Below are 21,320 nucleotides of genomic sequence, written 5' to 3'. Positions count from 1 at the left end.
ATCCACCCGTGAATCCCCAAGGCCTCAGAGTTCCTCACTTAGTAAGCGGCTTCGCTGGGCGAGATGAGCCACAAGGCATGGAAAAAAATGAACAAGAAGATGAATTATGAAAACCATGTATTCAACAAGTATAGACTTAGCTCCTTCCATGTGGTGCTGGGGATCCTGTCGTCAAGCTACCCTCATGGGACTTTAGCTGCACTGCACCCTCATGTCACCTGCAGGAACCACTGAGTATTTTGACACGTGCACAGTGCTGTGATGGACTTAACACCCCATGGGACAACCTGTGACCAGCAAGGGATGGGAGCAAGTGAATGAAAAATGAATTAGCCCCTCCCCCAGTCTGTCTCTCCATCAGACAATTCTCAGGCACATTCCTGGAGGGTCCCCTCTGGGATCAAGTCCCAGCTACCCACAGTGGTGACCAAGTTGCTGAACAAATCTTGGATTGAGTTTCCTTCCTTCCCTGTTAACTCTTCCCAGGGGCCAATCCTGTTCTTTGGGATTACTCCTCAAAATAAACTAACTGTCCATAAAGCCTTGTCCAGGTTTTGTTACTCAGAGGAACCCAGGCTAGGACAGCATTTAACTTTGATTTAGTAAAATATGATTTATATTCAACAATTTAGGAATATTAGTTACCCTTTAAGGCAAGTTATCCTCAAGGAATGTAGGCAGTGATAGAAATGGTAAGAAAATAAGGAAATATTGGGTTTTCCTTGCATAACTCTGCACTTCACATTTTCCTTTAACATTTGTTTTTGTTTTTATTTTTTTGAGGGAGGCGATATCTAATATTAGGAGGCACTTTTCTCTAAGGTGTGTGGTGGCATTTAGTCCTTCCAATTCATGATCACAGATTTCTAATGGGCTTTTAATGCTGCCAGGTGATCCTACCACATGTCGCTAATTTGTTTAATCCCCCAAACCACCTTCTCCATTCTCATCTTTTTCCTATTCCGCTAAGAAGACGGAAGCATCAGAAGAGAATGCCCACACACTCCCACCACATTCACCCACCCTCGACTATGAACTCACTGTTCTCCTACCAAAAGCAGATACCAACTCATGCCCTACAAACATACCATCCTTACTGCCTACCTGAGGACATTTCCCCGCAATTCCCCCTTTTTCTGTTACCGTCAACTCTTGCTCTCTAGTGAATAGCTCCCCTCAGCATACAAACATGCCCTGAACGCTACCTTTAACAAATACAAAGTTCTCTTCACACTGCTCTTCCTGCCAGTTGCCACCCCTTTTCTTTGCTCCCCTTCACAACAAATCTTTTCATTGGCGTTGCCTCACTCTTCGTCTGAACCGATCAGCAGCACCTCTCACAAGCGATCACTCCCTCTTCCTTGATATGCTTTCTCCACTCGCCTCCCAGGGCAGCCCCTGTCTCCGTCTGCCCCCTGTCTCCTTGGCTGATCATTCCCGGTGTGCTTTGCTATTCCCTTCTTTATCCCTGACCTCTTGATGTTGAGTGCCAACGGTTCAGTGCTTTGTCCTCTTCTCTTCTCTCTCTACTCATTCTATTGGTGATCTTCTTCAGCCCCCGGGGACTTTAAATACCATCTCTATGCTTTCAGACCTCTCTCCCTCCCCTCCAAACTCAGGTCCAACTGTTGTATCAAATTACCACAAATGTAGTGCCTTAAAACAACACAAATTTATTACCTTACGGTTCTGCAGGTCAGATACGAGTTTCACTGGAATCAGATGTTGGCAGGGCTGTGTTCCTTTCTCAAGACTCTTGGGGAAGATTAGTTTCTTTGCCACTTCCAGATTCTAGAAGCCACCTACATTCCTTGGCCCATTGCCCCCTTCCTCTGTCTTCAAAGCCAACACCATGGCATCTCTCTGACCATTCTTCTGGAGTTGCATCTCCCTCTGACCACCAAAGGAAAGGTTCTCCACTTTTAAGGACTCATGGGATTAGGCTGGGCCCACACAGATAAACCAGGATAATCGCTCCATCTCAAGGTCCTTGACTTAATCACATTTGCAAACTCCCTCTTGCTACCTAAGGTGGCATATACAGGGTCTGGAGATTAGGATCTGGACATCTTTGGGGGCCATTATTCTGCCTACCACACACAGAGATCCAGATGGATATCTAACAGACATCATACTCGCTACGTCCAAACTGAATTCCAATTCTCCCCCATCACAGATCTCCTCCACCCACAGCTTTCCACATCTTCGTTGATGGCAACTGCATCTTTCCAGCTGTTCAGGCCCCAAACTATAGAATCATCTTTGGCTCCTCTCTCTCTCTCATATCCCACATCTAAGTCGCAAACAAGTAGACTTTATCTTCAAAAAAAAATCTATAATCTGGCCACTTCTCATCATCTCCACTACCACTGGTCAAGGCCACCACCATCTTGCATCAGGATTTCTGCTGTCACTTCCTAATTGGTCTCTGGCCTCTCCCCTACAGTCCATTTTCACAGCAGCCAGCATGATCTTTTTAAAAATTAAGCTGAATCACATTGTTTTCCTGATCGAAATGCTGCAAGGACCCCCTGGGTCACTGGGAATAAAAGCCGAAGCCACCTAGCGTCCCTACCCTCCTCCCCAGTTGCCTCTCTCACTTACTTCTCCTACTCGTCCCTTGCTACCTCCACTCCAGCCACGCTGGCCACTCACTATCCCTCTAACCCTCCAGGTGGACTTCACTCTAGAACCTGGCTCTCCTTGTTCTCTCTGCTGGAATACTCTTTCCCTTGACTAGCTGTCCTCAGCCACTGTACTAGTTTTCTACTGCTGCCATGAGCAATTACCACAGACTCAGTGGCTCAAAACAACATCCATTTATAACCTCCTGGTTTTGTAGGTCAGGAGTCTGGGTATAGCCAGGCTCTGCTGGTCTACTGCTCAGGGTCTCACAAGGCCAAAATCAAGCTGTAAGCAGGGCTGCATTCCTTTTTGGAGGTTCTGCGGATTCGTATGCTTCCAGTCTCATTCAGGTTGTTGGCCAGATTCAGGTTCTTGCAGCGGCAGGACTGAGGTCCCGTTTCCTTGCCGGTCTTTGCTCCTCAAGGCTGCCCTCCTTTCTTCTCATGCTTTCCACGTGGCCCCTCTCCAGCACTGGCGGATTGAGTCTGCCTTACATTTGATCTGCTCCAAATTCAGCCACATCTGTCTGACTCAAACCACTTACTCCACTTTTAAGGGCCACCCAGATTATCCAGGATGATCTCCATATTTTAAGGCCTGTAACTTTTTTTTTTTCCTGTAACTTTAATTAAAGCTGCAAAGTCCCTTTGCCACAGAAGTTAACCTATTTACAGGTTCCAGGGATTAGAGCATGGACATTCTGGGAGCCTTTCTGCCCATCACACCTCCTTTCCTGACCATGGCATTTATACTGCAACCCAGCTCTCCACTCCCCATCACCTTTCATCTCCCTTTCTTGCTCAATTTTTTCATTTTTCCATAGCTCTGACCACCTTATAACAAACCATATAACAAATATTTATTTTGCTTACTGATTATCATATGTCTTCCCCTGCTAGAAAATAAACTCCTTTGGGTCAAGAATCTTTGTTTTGTTCACTGATAATCCAAAGACTAGCTTGAAGGCACTCAGTGATTATTTCTTGAACGAATAAATAAACTTGTCCTGGGCTTCCCTGGTGGTGCAGTGGTTGAGAGTCCGCCTGCCGATGCAGGGGACACGGGTTCGTGCCCCTATCGGGGAAGATCCCACATGCCGCGGAGAGGCTAGGCCCGTGAGCCATGGCCGCTGGGCCTGCGCGTCCGGAGCCTGTGCTCCACAACGGAAGAGGCCACAACACTGAGAGGCCCGCGTACCTCAAAAAATAAATAAATAAATAAATAAATAAATAAAATAAACTTGTCCTGTCCTAGAACATTCTCTAACCCTATTTCCACAGATTGTTTGTTTTCCAGAGATTGTTTTTAATTTCAATAGTTTGAAACCACTTATTAGAGCAAAGATCTTGACTGGTGATGAGGAATATGGATAAATATCAAAGGACTGCTCTCTTAACATTGCTCCACAGCTGAGGTCAATAGTATCTAACTAGCTCAGTTCTCATTTATAAAGACAGCAATGTTTGCTAGAAAAAAATGTTTGTTATTGCTACAAAAATAAGAATGCTTTATTTTTATGCTATTATCCAGGTACACAGGCAAAACAAATTGAGTTGTTGAGTTCATCTGGTCTCAAAATGTACAGAAAAATAAATGACTAAATTCATCATAAATGCTTTTTAAAAATCTCCATAAATGCCTGTGCGGTGGGAAAATGAACCATACTGGTTTGAGGAAGAACCATGAGAAAGAATTGATACTTGCTGAAGTTTAAGACTACCGGTTGCTATCAGTCAGTTTAGGGTCAGAGGGAGTATGACAAAGCAAGAAAGAAAGAAAAAAAAATTTTTGAAGCCAAAGTCATTTTAGAGATCAAATCCAAACTTCACAGAGGAGGAAACTGAGGCTCAGAGAGGGTAAGTGACTTGTCTAATCTCACACAGCTAGTGAGTGATGTGATACTTTGGATATATATTCTTACAGACTAGAGACAGTGAAAATGAAGTTTCTGTAACCTCTCTAGGTATTTTAAATGTTCATTTAATGAGCTGATTCTCTGCTTCAAAGGGCTGGATAAAGCACAGACAGACAGGAAGACTCTGCCTACCAGCACTGTACTTGGCCCAACTAGGTCAAGACGTCTCATTCCAGGTGGAGTGCTCCAGACAGGGGACAGTCCCTGAGGTCTTGGCGTGGACACAGACCTTGCAACCTCAGAGTGATTGGAGGAGGCCCCCTCAGGACATCACTGCACTAAGGACAGGCTGATGCTGCAACACACTAAGAAAGCAAAGGGCTTAGGGATAAAACATACCTCACTAGATTACCTGTATGTTAACAGAGGAAAGTAATTGTTACCTAAGGATCTTGACAAAATCTGTAAGTATTTATAGACATGGACTTGTTGTCAGCAGAAAGGCAAAAATGAAGGAAAGTATATTTTAAGGGAAGAATAAATAAGACATATTTTGAATGGGGTTCTCACACAAACACAAAAGACAGCAGGAACTGATGTGAAATAGTTTCTAAATTTACCAAATCACCACCTTCTGCTTTCTGAATACCTACAACAGGAATGCAAAAGAGCACAATAATTCAGTTCTATATTTAAAACAAGAGACAAGGGCTATTTGTTTGGTGTTTCTTAAGACAATCTTTCATTCACTTTTGAGCTCTTGGCAATAAGAAAAAAAAAGTCAAGAAATTGGTTAAGGCAATATACACAGAGTGACTTCCTCAATGGGAGTGCATCAACATTTGCAGGAGGAGAAAATAAGTCTATTTTTGGAGTCACCAATCAACTTTCCTCTCCATGGTTACAGGACATGTTTCGTAAGTTTCCAGAATAACAGATGATTCAAAATGACCTTGGTAATAATTTAGACCAAATCTCATATTTTATACATGGGGAAACTAAAGCTTAGGGAGGTGGGGAGACTGTCTGACACCACAGCCCTTTAATGATACATCATGACAGAACTCAAGTCCCCTCACTCCTAAGGAAAAATGTGAAATTGTTACCTCCGGAAAAAAAGTATCCCTTAATTTCTCTCCAGGTTTTATTCATTTGTAAATGCCATGAAATTCTTTTGGCAGTTAAGATCTCTATATGTTTCTACACAATTGGGAAAAACCTTTCCAAAACTACATTTTTATACTCATAACTTCAATACAACTTGAAAACATAGATGTGTTTAATACTGGCTCACATGTTCCTTAAGGTTTTAACCTGTTTCCTACTAGCCAAGGCGGCCCATCTGAAAGAGAACAGATAAACCATGTGCAGTGCGCAGGCCTCTGTGACATCTATTATCCCAGACATTTAATATTTATTTATACTTTCCTCCATTTTCATGTACATAAGTATGTATGTATACACACATGCACATATGTGTGTACATTTGGAAAGATCTTGTTAACCTGGATATTTGGTAGGGGTAGATCAGACTAAAACTTAAAGCAACACAATTTTTTGTGTCGTTTACTACTAAGTGGAATTCACTTTTAAAGTGACCTCCAATCCAGCAAGAACAGATTCTCAACACTTTATAGAGAAATCTTGTGTTGATTCATCCAGCATTTATTATATGTGTCTACTTCGTGCCAGGCACTGTGATATGAAGTGGACATCAAAAGATCGCATCCCTGCCCTTGTTAAGACCACAGTCTAGTAGAGACAAGTATGAACAGATACTTGCCATGGCGTGGTAGTACAGTAACAGCGGCTGGCTAATGGAACAGTGGGGACAGGATGGAGGGAGATGACCAGATATCATGGGGGTCAAGGGAGAATGTCTGGAAAGGGGAGGAAATTACCAAGGGGGTTTCTTAAGAGACTTTTTTCCAGGCAAAGACAAGGGAAGTGTTTTAGATGGAAACCCAGCATGTGCAAGAGTAGAGACAAGAAGTGGGATGACGTAGTCGGGCAACTGGCAGGATGCAAGGCTTCACATTCCCCACAACAGTACCCCTGCAGCCAATGCCAGCCGGTCTCACTCTACATGTCATCACCTACCTCAGGAGACCGTCACTGCTGCCCAGCAATCACAGTTCATGTCCCTAGTGCGATCTACTCACCCCCTCTCCTAAACCACTCTTCCATGCCGTTACCTTCTTTCAAGCCTCCAATATTTTCTCCCCTACCTTCAATCTCAGCTAAGGAATGAATAAACTGCTGTCTAGGGAAGCGACAGGTGATGAGGGTAGAGAAAAGGTAGGGCCAGGTGAGAGAGCTCTACATGATACTCTGGAGATTCAGACTTTATCCTCAGACAAGGGAAAGCCCTAGATTTACCTCCACAATAGAGGACTCTGGCAGAACGGCTGTTAGGAACAAGAATGGAGGGAGGTCCAGTAAGGAAATTAACATGAATGAGAAGTAATGAGAATCTGACCGAAGTCAGAGGCCATGAAGTAGACAAGGTAATGTTAAGGAAATAAAATCAAAGTCCTATTTTATGACTGAATGGTGGGGAGGTGGAGGAGAGGATTGCAATTCCTTAGCAGCACAATTATATTTAATTTTAATCCATTGGTTTTAATGCTTATTGTTTCCAAGAAATTGTAGTTAACATAATTTTAATATACAGAAAATTGTATCATCTGCTTCTAGGATCATCTTTGTAATAATAACAAAACAATTAACATTTGAACTGAGCTGAGGCCTATGATTTTCGAGCAAATCGAGTCATCAACTGCCGTCAGCATTGGAAGATCCTGAGAATAATAACTGTCCCTTCACCAGGATGGTAAGTCACTCAATTTTTAGGACAAGTTAAGACCTAAAAGTAAACGTATAGGAGATAATCTAAATTTTTCTAAGTATTTGGCAAAGGAAAAGTACTAGAATTCTAGCTACGCCGAAACTCTGCAAGTACATATATTTATAGGTAAACATATACATAGTAAGTAAATGTATAGCCTTCTCTGGAGAAAACATAAAGCATCAAAGTTTATAACATAATTTTCCCATGATCTCTTACTGAAAGGATGTAGAAGACAGAAGGATCCCCTGAAAAAAGAGATACCAACTTTGTATTTATTCGTCACTTTAAATATCTTTCCTATATCAAGTGACATGTGGTTTTAACGAAAAGGCCTTTTTTTCTTCTTAGGTATGCCCCCTCTGATAGCCACCTCTATCTGCTCTCTAGGAACCAAGCAATCCAAGAGGAATCGCTTCTCCACAGACTATCCATAAAGCAGGTGTATCCATATGTAAAGGCTATGGATACTTCCCAGACTGCTACAAAGTCCACACATGAAGATCTTTACCTGTGAGTCACAGCTAAAGTGTGCAGAGCTTGTAAGAGTGGTTCCCAAACCTACTTGCACACTAGTGTTACTTGGGGAGTTAGATAATATATAAATATGTACATACACATATATGCACACATGTGTGCACACACATATGTATACACACGCATACACGTGCACACACAAATGCACATGCATATATGCGTACAAACACATGTGCACACATGTGCATACACACATATACGTGTGTACGCACATATACATGTATACAAATACATATATGTACACACATATATACGTACACACACACACATCACATCTTGGCCTCACTCTAGACCAACTGTATGGGAATCACCAGGGACAGGTCCTAGAAGCCCCCAGATGATTCTACAGAGCAACCAGAGTTGAGAACCACTAGCCAGAACCCTGTTCCTCTAAGTGTGGTCTGAGGACCAGCAGCATCCCCTGGAAGCTTATTCGAAATGCAGAGTCTCAGGCCTCCCCTGAGAGCAACTGAACTAGAATGTGCAGTGTAACGCCATCCCAAGTGATTTGCGTGCACATTGAAGTGTGAGACACACTGACCTAGAAGAGACTTGCACTAAGTGGGCAAGCTCTGAATAAGACTTACTGATGGGATTTATCAAAGTGTGATAAAGATCACACTTTGGCCCTGCTGCACAAATGTATTAAATGTAAAGTAACGCCTCAGAAACCAGCCAGGACAGCTCTTTATATACTGGACAGAATGCTAGAGGTAAGTCCTCTCACGGTATGGCGCAGGGCATTGGCCCGATGTGAAACAGTTACAAGCAGATCACTGATGCCTGATTCACAAGACCAGTTCAATCTAGGGAGGCAGAAATGGGACTGGGAAAAGGTACAAGAGAAACTATGTCTATAATTATTGATATTTTAAAAAATCTAAAGTTAGGTTTCTTTTTTTTTTTTTTTTAAAGAAGTTCTTCCCTTAGGTCTCAACTGTTTCTCTCATCCACACAACAAACATTTCTCCTTTAAGGTATACAAAATCCGGGACTTCCCCGGTGGCGCAGTGGTTAAGAATCCGCCTGCCAATGCAGGGGACATGGGTTCGAGCCCTGGCCCGGCAAGATCCCACATGCTGTGCAGCAACTAAGCCCGTGCGCCACAACTACTGAGCCTGTGCTCTAGAGCCCGTGAGCCACAACTACTGAAGCCCGCGCGCCTAGAGCCCGTGCTCCGCAACAAAAGAAGCCACTGCAATGAGAAGCCTGTGCGCCGCGCCGAAGACCCAACGCAGCCAAAAATAAATAAATAAATCTATATATATATATATTAAAAAAAGGCGTACAAAATCTCAGTAGTCAAAGCCTAATTCAACAAGACCTCTAACCTTGGGAAATTACATAATTCTTATATTCCTTCATCTCTTGCTTGCTAACCTCCTTTTTAAGAATTCCCTCACAGAAAACTAGAGAGCTATGAAAACTGCGATGATCCCAGGTGCAAAATGGAAATGCTATTGGCAAACATCTGATAGACCACAGCCGGGAGCGTTGGGGGCAAAACCTAGGGGAGATAAAAAAAAAAACTTGAGGGCAACCTAAGGGTGCAACAGATTTAGCACCAGGAGGCAACACTAAAGGTAAAGAAATAACAAAATGTCATAAAGTTCAAATTTACTTGAACTTGAACTCTAAAATTACTCCATCAGAAATTCAAGATAAGGCCATCAATTTACATAGTTTCTGCAAAACAAAAGGAAACAAATATCGGCTCTCTGTACAGCCATTCTCATTATTTAGTCACCCAAATGACCTCTCCCATGTCTCTTCTTTCTCTCCTCCTACTGTTCCAACCCCAAATAGACCGTATTGGTTCAGAACTGAGAGACAGAGAAGATCAGACCTGAAGCAGAAGCAGTGAGAGAGGATAGGAAGAATACAGGAAACATTAAAGCAGCAGAAGCAAGGGTATTTAAACTACTTGGCTAGGAGTCAGCCCTAGATATACCTCAGAAGCAGCTGGGGTTCTTCTAAAACTTAAGGATTCCCTGGGGCCCAGCCAAAGCCAAATAAGTCCAATGAATTTCGGGATGGAGGGAGGATTTGATTTTTAAAGCTGCCTCAAATGATTCGGAGACAGGGTGATTCCAGAGCGCTGCAATCAGTTGTGAGGGAGGATTCTAACTTCGAAACAATATTTCTTAACTTTAAATGTATATATTTTAAAGCTCTGGATCCATGTAAATCATTCTCGAATTCACTTATTAGAACTGCATTACTTTTTTTCCCTACTAACTTTATTTTTACCAATATAACTCATGCAAATTACTTAAACAAATAGTACTATCAGGCTTAAAATGAAAACACAGCAGTAACCTCTCATGTCTCCACTCACCCCCAAACCCACTTCCCAAAGGCAATCTACTTTAAAAATAGTTAGCTATTTCTCTCTTGATATTAAATTTTATATTCCTAAACAATATGCATATACTAATATTTCTTGATTTACTTTTGATTTTAATTTAGTAATTAATAAAATTAGTGATGTCCTATTATGCACTAGCTTATCCTCTCCCAGACTCCTAAGATATAGTTATGTCAACGTTTTTTCCCAGCCTCTTTTGCAGTCATGCATGGTCAGGGTATTTAATAGTCTGTATGTTTCAGTACATTTATGCCCACATTTTGATGTTATCCAATAGCCTCCTGTAAAAAGATGCACAGAGAGTAAACTTTTGAGAACTTTCACACCTTCAAAATGTCTTTACTGTATCTCCCACTTGACAGTTTGTTTGAAATTCTAGATTAAGAATAATTTTCCTCAGAATTCTGAAAGAACTAATCCATTGTTCTTTAGGTGCCATTACAATTCCCAATCTTTTTGTATGGGATCTGTTTTATCCTCCACAGAATTTAGCTCATTCCCATTTTCCTTAGTACTCAAAACTTTACAATGATATGTCTTATACACCGATTGTGTGGATCTTTTTTCATTCACTCATGTGGCTATTTTGTGAACTCTTTTAATCTATAATTGTATGTCTTCCAGTCCTGGGAAAATATCTTGTATTATGTCTGCAGTAATTTCCTCTCCTTTACTTTTCCCTGTAATCTCTTTTTCTTTTTCTTTTTTGTAAACTTTTGATTTATTTATTTTTATTTTATTTTTGTAGTCTCTGCCTGGAACTCTTATTAATATAATACCTGATCAACTGACCCTCTAATTCTACTTTTTCCCTCTTTTTCCTTTTTGCTTTTGTTTCTACTTTATCTTCTGTCCTTCCAATGACTTTTTTTTTGCCATCTTATTTTTAGTTTCCAAGACCTATTTCTTATTCTCTAATTATTACTTTTTTACAGCCCAGTTCTTATTTTATTAATTCTAGGAGGATTGATTTTGATTATTTCCATTTTTCTTCTTCTTTTTGCATTTCTGTTTCCTCCATGATTTTTTTCTCATTTGTTCTGGTTCCTGCCTTTTTTCTTGTTGAATGCTTTCTTCAAATGTCTCATATTCACTGACTATTTGTATTTAAGGTACTAAAACACTGGTTGCAAGTTCCATGTTCACAGAATAGGGGGAGTTGGGTTGTTGCTGAGGGTTCACCGTAGGAAGAATGGATAGTAAGTCAGTTTTCTCATTGTGGGACCCCATATATCAGTATCTGTAGGTCTTTTCTCTAGGGCTGTTCACTTTGCCCAGAAAAGAGTTCCTCAATATGCTGCTTGGGTTGGTGATTACCTGGCTATCCTAGGATTGGGGGTGGGTTAAAAAGAACACACCAGGTCTCACTGCTTGGTATGCATAATTTCATCAAATTCCTCTGTTTTCAGTTCAGAATTTCACCCTTACCCTCTTTTTTCTTTTTTGCCTGCTATCCCTAAATCCAGAACTGTTAATATATTTCAATTTCTCCAGAGAAAAAATGTCCAGGACTTCCTCTTGCTATATGGGATGGGGAAAGTGAACTGAGAGTCTAGTTCCTTTTATGAACTCTTAATCAATCCCTTATTTTCAGCCCCATGCCCTATTCCAGAGCCTCTAATTCCAGAGCCCTTCTGGGATTCTGAGGGATAAATTGGCTGTTTCTTCCCAGTATCTATCCCCAATCTCCTTTAAGGGCACTTAGGTATCAACTTTTTCCACTACACTAAGTCAGTTGCCACAGGTCTGTCTGCTTTTCATCCTCCAAAAGTGTGTTGGTGTCTCCCATCTCTTGTTTACCATCACTATAGTGGTGCTTCAGGAGGGACAGACAGTAAACACAGGTCCAGTCGACCAAATTTCTGAATCCCAATAACTCAATCTTACAACCACAGAAACTGCCCCCAAAAGATGATCCTTTCCTTATCAGTTTTTTTTCCTTATCAATTTTTGAAACATTTACACCTTTTCTGTTTTTATCGATGCATCTGATTAGCTAAGATACATTCCCAATTCTTTTAATGTTTACCATCATTTTCTGTCTTAATCATAAAAGCATAAAAAACAAAACAGAATCCTTTTCTGGATACCACAAAATACTTCTGATTTATTGACTCATTAATTAAGCCTTAAAAGATGGTAGAATTTAGAACACTAGATTATAATTGAAGAAAATACAGGTTGTTTTCATGCAGTAAAGCTATTTTCATTGACTCCTTCTTGCGACTTCAAATCTAGCCTATGGTGGCCTGAGCTGAAAGGTATTTGCCTTGATACTGTTCAAGTATTTCCAAGAAGACCTTTGACTACTGTACAAAGTCATCATCAACACTGCAGTCTTAGTTATTTTGCTTCTAAAAACAGGCAAAAGAGGGATGATCAGAACAAATAATTAGGCATGAATTTTCTCACATCCAAAGGATCACAACTTTTTCACTCCCATTCAAATCTGAAGGCTCTAAGCCTGAAGATTTTGATCTTTAAGGCTGAAAACCCAGGACTTGTCCGAAACACTGAATTCATAGTTCTAAGAAATAACTACAGAGTAAAACACTAATATTACACCTTTGATCTAATTCCACTCAAAGAAGCACATATGCTGGACCTGTCAATATTTATAATTGCCTCCTGCTACTACTCAAAACTTCCCTGAAAAGAAAGGCAAGCATCTAACAAAGAAAAAAAGACTCCTACGGTGGGTAGGGGTGGGGGATGAAATTGTCCCATTTCTTGAGCTGGGAGGTAGTTTCATGGATGTTCACTTTTTAATAATTCATTGAACTATACATTTACATTTCAAAAGTTATACATGTGTTATATTTTACAGTAAAAAAAAAAAGACCTTTATAACAGTTAAAAGAGAAACAGATAAAAAGGCAAATTTTTCATTTGTCATGAAACGCAGTGCTTTAATCACACTTGGCCAGAATTGTTATACACACTGACATGGATAAAGGGAGAAAAGTTACCATGATTTACCTTCAGTGCCTAAACCAGGGTCCCATCAAATTTCAATAGCCATCTTAGTTGTTTTATTTGAAACATTTTATTTTTAAAAAGTTCTTAAACTTCAAAATTTACCTTGTATACCATATGGTGATATTGATACCTTTCATTTGCATGACACTATTTATTTGCAAAGAGCTTTCACATCAAATACCTGGGAAACAGAACAGGCATTATGTTCTCCCATGCTGTAGATGAGGAAACTGAGGCACGTAATAGTTAATTAGTAAGGTCACTAACAGTGACAGAATCAGGACAAATTCCAAGTGCCGAATGTCCAATGAAAGGCTCCTTAAACATGTTATGAGGAGAAAGAACTTTCCACTTTTCTGAAGTTCTGGATTCAGAAACAGGATATCAAAGCTAGTGGTCTCTGTGATGACATCTGTGAGCTTCCTGAGATTCCCCAGAGAGGAATGAGAAAACAACTAGACATTTCTATGAAATCGATGAACTAAGGACTATGTTCAAACCTTCTGAGTCATTTCACTCACTCCTAGTTAACATAAAAATGCACCTGCTGCCTCAGAAGTCAGTTTAATTCAAACACAAACACAAAGGTTAAGAGTGGTCTATAACCTGTTTCAAGGGGAACAAATGCCTCTCTGCCACTCACAGGGTTTCCAAAGGGGGGATATTCCCTATCCACGCCTGTCTTCTTGCCCTGCACCATACTCTCCCCACAGAGGAGGAGCAATTTATTTGCTTGGTGTGTGACAGCCATGGGTCTGTTTCTCAGTTTACAAATGGATGGAGTTTTTCTATCAAAGATACTTGGCATGAGAGATTGGGCCTCTTTTCTCTTTCTCTGTCTGAACAGTGAAAGGCAGAAACCTGGGTATTTCTGCTCTGCAGCCTCAAACTTTCCATCCAGTAGGCAGTTTCAAAGTCTAGCCTAGGGTGTAGAAGGTGCACAAGACCAATGTGGGCTTCACACCAAGCTGTGTCTTCCAGCCTAGGCTGCATCAATAACGAAGTTAATTTTTTGACAACCTGCTGCTTCTTATCTATTTTTTAATTAGTGGGGAAGAAGGGGTGCTTTCCATGTGTCCTCCTCAAAGACGCCATCACCTGCCTTTCGGTCAGAAGTCAGAGCACGTGGACACAACTCCACAGCTCTCCTCAGTGGCTTTCTGTGCCCGCAAACACTGGTGCTCTACAAGCAGTAGGCAGGCCGTGTGGTGAGGACAAATTGTAAAACTTTGTTCAGTGGATACTTTAATTACTTCTTCTGTCCTGGAGGGCAATACTGAACTGAAATTCAGGATTCCGGTTCTTTCCAGAGACAGCTCTGCCACATACATCTGCAGTGTGGGGCAGGTCTCAATTTTCCTAGAAAGCCTTTAAAAGACTTTAGCTTCCTCATCTTTTAAATGAAGGAATAACTTCCCTCTTTTAGGGTACTCTCCAACTCTATGGACTAAAGGCTCAGAAAGGCTTTAATAAATGTATTCCAGAATCTTTACAACAGCTATTGACACTGATATACATAATATAATCATTTGACACCCTGGCCTCATAGTTCCTGAAGATCAATGAGCTTCTACCTCATGCTGATGTCATTTCACCATTCTCAGGTTCAGCCAGACTTTGAATTCACATCACTGCGCATTACTGATCCCTCCATCATGATAAGCTACTCAAGAAGTCCCTCAGGCCCTTGGCCACCAGCCCCAGGACTCCCCTCCACACTCCCATTTCTCCCTTTCCTTCGTTCTTGCCCAACCAGCCACTACACAGTCTAATCTCACATCTCCTGCTCATTCTCCCAGCCCATCAACACTAGTTTCACTAGTTTCCGACTCAACCCGGGACCCATATGGAGTTGGCAGTTTCAACGATACTCACACCATCTCCACTTCCAATTTTCTCAGTATTGCTGGAGAAAGTCGTAAATACAGGCATGACTCGTTCTATCACAAGGCTAAGGCATCTGTGCGACCTGTCAGGCCCTTATCACCTTTGGCTCTCATCACGCTCATACCCACAGCTACTCCAAACCTTTCCCCCCTCCTCCTCCTCCCAGCTTTGCCTCTCACTCTCAACGTCCTCTCAGCAAAGAGAACTGGCCTCCTCCGTTTTTCTTTCCTTCTTAAAAAGGGGAACCAACCCATTTAAAATGCAGTCACACTCCCTCCCAGCTTCCAACTTTCCTCTCTAAATCTGTTTCTTTTTGCCTTCATTTAATCTTCTTCTCTCCATGTCACATCTGTTTTTCCACGAATAACTATCTTTGTCATGATCAAATGATTTAGTATTCGAAAAGGGACTCTGTTTTAGAATAAAAACAGGCGTTATTTGTTAGCAGGTGTGAACGGAGACTGTCCTGGGCAATCGGAAGTGTGGCCACCTTATCCAGCTCCCGTGCCTCCTACTTGAGGAGCACTGACCTGGCGCGCGAACCATCCTCCCACTCCCTCTCCAGATCCTCAGCCTCTTCCTCTCCACTGACAACGAATCGGCCCACAATGCTCTCGGGCCTTTCTCACGGTTTGGTTTTAAGACTGGCTCCCTGGCCCTCTCATCACCTCAAGTTACAGTCCTCTCCAATTTTCACAGACCAATCCTCACTTATACGACGTACTCTCTCCGCTTCCTTCCTGCTCAGGCACCTCTCAGGTACCTGGCTGACTTCCATCTCCACTGCCCAACTGCCCCTGATGCTCAAAGGCTACTGACAATGGTCTCATTGACAAATCTAATGACCTTTTCTCAGTCTTCAATCTCAGTGCCTCGACACTGCTATTTGTCCCGTCTAAATTCTCTTTCCTCACCTTTCTTTACGCTATCTTTTCCTTGTTCTCTTCCAGCTTCTTTCCTCTCGGCATCCTGTCAGCCTCTTTCTGTCTCCCTCCAAACCCACAAACATGGTTTTTCCGACTCTGCCCTGGTCTTTTACTCTTCTCACCCATACTTTGAACCCTTCTCACAGCTTCACCATCCCCCCTCATAAGGATGCCCTCAAATCCATCTCTGTTTTAAATGGCAGCCATCCATTTGGATAGCTTCATAGGCACAAAGAAATTAACATATCCAAATCCAAACTTCCATTAACTAGACAAATATTTACTGATTGCATACTACTTACAGGTGCTTTACTAGTGGCCTTTCCAACTATTTCCATTCCTGCCATCACCATCCAAAGTCACTCAGCTTCAGTCTCTGACTTCTCCCTCAATTCCCTCATCCAGGTTAGCCAACAAGTCCTGCTGCATTTACTATTTCTACAGGGTCTCACCCACCCAACTGCCCCCACTCTAACTTAGGTTCTCACTGCTTCTCTCCCAGGAACTATTTTAATAGCTTTCAAAGTGGGATTATCCACGACTCCCCGAATACAGATTAATCTTCTTAAAGCATAGCTTTAATTCCCCCACTCAAACTACCTTTGATAGTTATCTACTGCCTACTAAACAGGCTCCTTAGCCCAGTGTTTAAGATGCCCACAATATGGTCCTAACTCTGCCAGGCAGCCTGCCGTCCCACTATCCTGCCTCCAGGCCCCTCACCCTACAGCTTAACCACACTCCTCTCCATCCTGGATATGCTCATATACTCTTTCCTTCAAGTCTTAGCACAGGCTGAGCCCTACATCTCTGCCAGTTGAAGTTCTACCAGTTCTTTAAAGCTCAAGATTCCTTAACTAAACCTTCCCCAATTTTTCTGCCTAGAAATAGTGTGTTCCTTCCTTGAAATCACAAAGCATTTTCTTGGGACTTCCCTGGCGGGCGGTCCGTGATTAAGCCTCTGTGCTCCCAATGCAGGGGGCACGCTTCGATCCCTGGTGGGGGAACTAAGATCCCGCATGCCACCCAGCGCGGCCAAAAACAGAAAACGAAAAGCAAAAAAAACATTTCCTTTATGCCTCTATAACAGTGCCCCCATATAATAAAACCTTTGGTCACCTGTCTTATGCTCCCTACATGCCTCCTAAGCCTCTCAAAGAAAGGGTGCCTACGTCTGATTAACCCATATGCTCCTTATACTGCCTTATATATAGTAAGCTGGATAAGAGATTGATATATTCAAGTTAACTCTGTATCCACCATATAGCATATATAATAATGAAGATGTACTTAATATCACCAAAGCTAATTAAGCCAAATTCTTAGGAAGGCCTAGAAATTAACCATTTTTGCAGTTGCTCGTTAGATCAAGGATATATGAATCATTTCAACTAAAATTGTAGAACTGTGCATTCTTTATCAGTTCCTTAAACTACAGAGTTAGATAACATCTTAGAGATCATTTAATTCCCCTCCTTCCATGCCAATCACCAATCCTCCAGCTGATAAAACTGAAGCTTTAAGAAATTAAGCTGCTCCCCTGGTCTCTTAAATCAGAAATCATAATATAACTGTTGCCATTTATTAACGGCCTAGTGTACACGAGGCCCTTTCTGTACCTTACCCCAGCGTCACAACAATCCTTCAAGGCAGGTGGTATTACCCCCATTCAGAGACAAGAGAATGCTCAAAAAAGTTAAGTAACTTGCTACAGAGAGCCCTGCTTGTTAGGGGCAGAGCTGAGCTTAGGTCCCTATTCTATCTGGCTGTACAGTCTAGGCTTCTCTAATTGGATACCATGGCAAAGGCAAGACCTACCAGGTGTCCTGAAACAGCCTCCGATTGTTTCTTCAGTGAATAATTATGCCACCTAAGCAAGTGCACACGCTTAAAGTTGTAAGCCATTTTATTTGAAATTCTGGAGGCGTGAAAATTAAACAGCAACCTCATTACTATAAAAGTTCTAAGGTTAATTACTGCCAACATTCTAACTTTCTTATCAAAAACATCTTCATTCTGGAAAAGAGATATGTTTTTCTGGTTTCTCAATTCTTAAATATATTTTCAACTTAAAATACATTTGTCCAACCACACCCAACAACTACGTGTTGAGCCCCTAGATGTCCAAGGCACATCGAAGGCTACAAAGTTGAATACGACCTCATTTCACTCCCTGAGAGTTCACCGGCAAGAGGCGGACAGTCGACTAACCATAGCAACCACTCGTTCCCCAACTATAGGAGCTCTGGCTGATTTGACGACTTCCAACAAGAAGTCAGGACCCTTGGTTCTAATCCCAGACCTGCACACCGGGCAAGTCATCTCACTGTGCCTTAGTTACCTCAGTAAAGGGACTGATAAAAAGGGATGAAATATGCCAACCAATTTCAAGGTCCCATTTAGCTTTCAACCTGTATTATGTCTGAGCTCACTCTTGAGATTACACTTCTGAAAGTGCTCACAGCTACTGCTATGGAAAGGGAACTCCTGGAAGCCCACTCTTCTTTGGCAGTGACTTTGGAGGCACTGAGTTCTGAAAATATTCCTACAAGTATAAAGCCAACTAATATGCCTCCAAAGTTTGTTATTTATAATAAAAAAGTTTACTAAAATTTATCCTCAAAGGAGGTAGTATGAAGCACGACCTTCTAATCCTTCTTCCATTATATTACTGACATAGTTTTAACTTAATTCTTTACGATTCATTTAAGATGTTAAAATTAAAATATAATTTAAAATAACTCCTTCTATCTACTCTTCTATGGAGTTAAGCCATTGACACTAACAACAACAGAGTTAAGGCCACTGCAGAGATGTATATCTTGTATTTGTTTAGTTAAATTAATACTTCATAGTAAATGCTACCTACTATGGACCTTCCCAAACTGCAGCTCAATTTGAGGTTGGTGTGCAGGCGATGGAGAGGGAGGAATACAGAAATATCAGTATTTCAAATACAAGTGGAAACATATAGCACTGTGGGAATCTGACTTTGCCTATTCCCTTTCAATATCCTGCACCTTTTTTTTCAACTAGCACAGATAATATTTTTAATCATCCATTAACTTATACAGCCAACACCCTTTCTCTCGACAAGGCTCCACATGCCTTGTACTCAGCATCTTAGGATATGATGCTCAAACCCATCTTGTGCTGTAAGTTAACAGCATAGAGGAGGAAATGAATCAATCAAAAGAAAACTGGAAGAAAAGAAATTAGAACTGCACCATCTTAGTGTCTTGCCCACGCAAGGCAGTAAATTTCAACTGTCAAAGATAGTCCCACCAAGAAATAGGAATTCATTCATTCACTAGTCAACAAATCCTGACTGCCTAATGTGCCAGGCACTGTTCTAGGTGTTAGAGTTACAGCAATGAACAAATCAGGCAAAAATTCCTGCCAGAGTAGAGCTTACCTTCCAGTGCAGAGGGACAGGACTTAAAGAACACCCAAGAAAATCCTTTCAGATAGCGATTAAGTGCTATGAAGAAAATAAAATAGGACTGGGGGTGGTCCCTGGGGTGAGGGGTGAGAGGTTACTTAAGGTGATCAAGAGGGCCTTGCTGAGTAGATGCCATTTGAGGTGAGTCCTACATGATGAGAAAACTTTATTCTTAATCCTACAAGTGTGGGGTATGGTGGGAACGAGTCAAGTTGAGTCTTCAAGGGTGGTCACAGTGGTCAAAAGTTCTTAATTTCTGGCAAACTAGGTTCCTTTTAGGATTTCGCTTATTAAAACAAAACAAAACAAAAACAAAACCCCAAACCTAAACCTTTAAGTAGAACTCCTCTACTTAGGAGCCACTGATTTTTCTTTTAAGGTCCACTAACTTTTAAACTTTTTGCTGATTACTTTATTGGTACTTAAGTAGAGGCAATTACTAGAAGGATTCCTTCAGAGCCATCCAGATTCTGAATGAGAGACGATCCAACCCTGCAGCGAATCAGCGCTCCTCCACCGACTCATCAACACAGCCAGGTGGAATCTTGTTAACTCTTCTAACAACGGGAAACAAGCCTCGGGAAATGTGGGGACTCTGACACCCCCAAAGTTCCCCCAAATTGCGGGAGGAGGGGGAAAAAATAAGCCGCCGCCCTTTTGCATTCCCTCTCCCGCGGCCCTCCAAGGCGTCACCGCCGAGGAAGGGTCGCCGTCCCTGGGTCAGAGGCACACGGCGAGTACGCGCGGGGTGGACCCCGCAGGAATCATCGGCGCCCGGTCTGCGGGGCGATGATTCATTCACCGCCCCGGAGCCCACGGCCACACGTTCCGAGCGCACTAGGACGGCCGCACACGCAGCTTCTTTAATATTAAACAAATGTTTCAAAGTACAAACGCCCGGAGCCAGTAACGAGTAGACCCAGGCAAGGCGGCGGAGAAGAAACAGCACGTTTCGGCCGCTGCCCGAATGTTCCCGGGGCCGGGAGGGGAGCTGCGGGCACGTCGGTCCACCCGGCCGCCGCCCCGCACCTCCCCGTCCCCGGCAGGCGCGCGGGCAACACCCGCAGGGGGCGAGGAGGGCGCACAGGTGGGTCCCCGCTCGCCCTGCCTCCCGCCCCTCCCCGCCCCTCGCGGAAGGCCAACGCGCCGCCCGCTCGCCCCTTTCCTCTCCGTGACATCTTATATAATAACCCGAGCTAATCAAAACGGAAGCGACGCGCGCTGCCGGGGCCCGACTCCCGGCCTCCACTGGATGCTCGCGCCCCGAGCCCCCAGCCCCCCAACTAGGCGCCGGGGCGCGCGGCTCCAGGCGGGGGGAAGGGCCGAGCGCCGCCTCGGCTCGTCCCTCCTCGGAGAAGGCGCTGCCGCTGCCGGTCCCCGTCAGGAAGCCGCGAGCGTCACAAACTGCGTCAGCTTCTTCAAACACGTTTCACGGGCTCCCTCCAGCCGGGGAGCCAGCCGCTCCGGCGGCCGGGCCGCGGCCGGGGCTGGCAGGAGCCCCTCCGGGGAGGAGAAAGTTCCTCGGGGCCCTCCCCTCGCCCGCCGCGCTTCCAGCCCCTCTCGGCGCGACGCCCGCCCCGCCGCGCAGCCCGCCGGCCCGCCCCGATGGCAGGTTAGGCAACTTGTGACCCCCAGGCGCCTGGCGGCCCCCTCCCGCTCACTGGGCTCCCCTGCCGCCGGGGGCCTCCTCCCGGCCCAGCGGAATACGGCGACGCCAGAAACTTCCCCCGGCCACGCCGGGCGGGGAAACCGCCCGGGTCCCAGCGCATCGCCCTTACCTTGTTCTCGGGAGGCCACGAGCCGGGCGGGCCGCGCGGGGCGCGTGGTGCGCGAGCGCGCGCGCGTGGGGCGGT

The 21,320-nt window shown here is 43.4% G+C and overlaps 1 protein-coding gene across 2 annotated transcripts in view; it reads right to left on the bottom strand.

Moving 5' to 3' along the window:
• The window catches only part of PCGF5 (polycomb group ring finger 5), a 115,765-nt gene extending 94,460 nt beyond the window's left edge, over window positions 1-21,305 (bottom strand). For both annotated transcript variants that reach the window (XM_029244706.1, XM_029244708.1), the window contains exon 1: window positions 21,246-21,305. The gene's annotated coding sequence lies outside the window, so the exon portion shown is untranslated. The remainder of the gene's footprint in view (window positions 1-21,245) is intronic.
• Window positions 21,306-21,320: the final 15 nt, after the last annotated feature.

Source organism: Monodon monoceros, unplaced genomic scaffold (genome assembly GCF_005190385.1).
Source record: "Monodon monoceros isolate NGI ecotype Baffin Bay Population unplaced genomic scaffold, NGI_Narwhal_1 Super_Scaffold_4, whole genome shotgun sequence".
In the NCBI taxonomy this organism is placed as follows: domain Eukaryota; kingdom Metazoa; phylum Chordata; class Mammalia; order Artiodactyla; family Monodontidae; genus Monodon; species Monodon monoceros.
The sequence above is the reverse complement of the archived record's forward strand: the minus strand, read 5'-3'. Positions and strand labels throughout refer to the sequence as shown.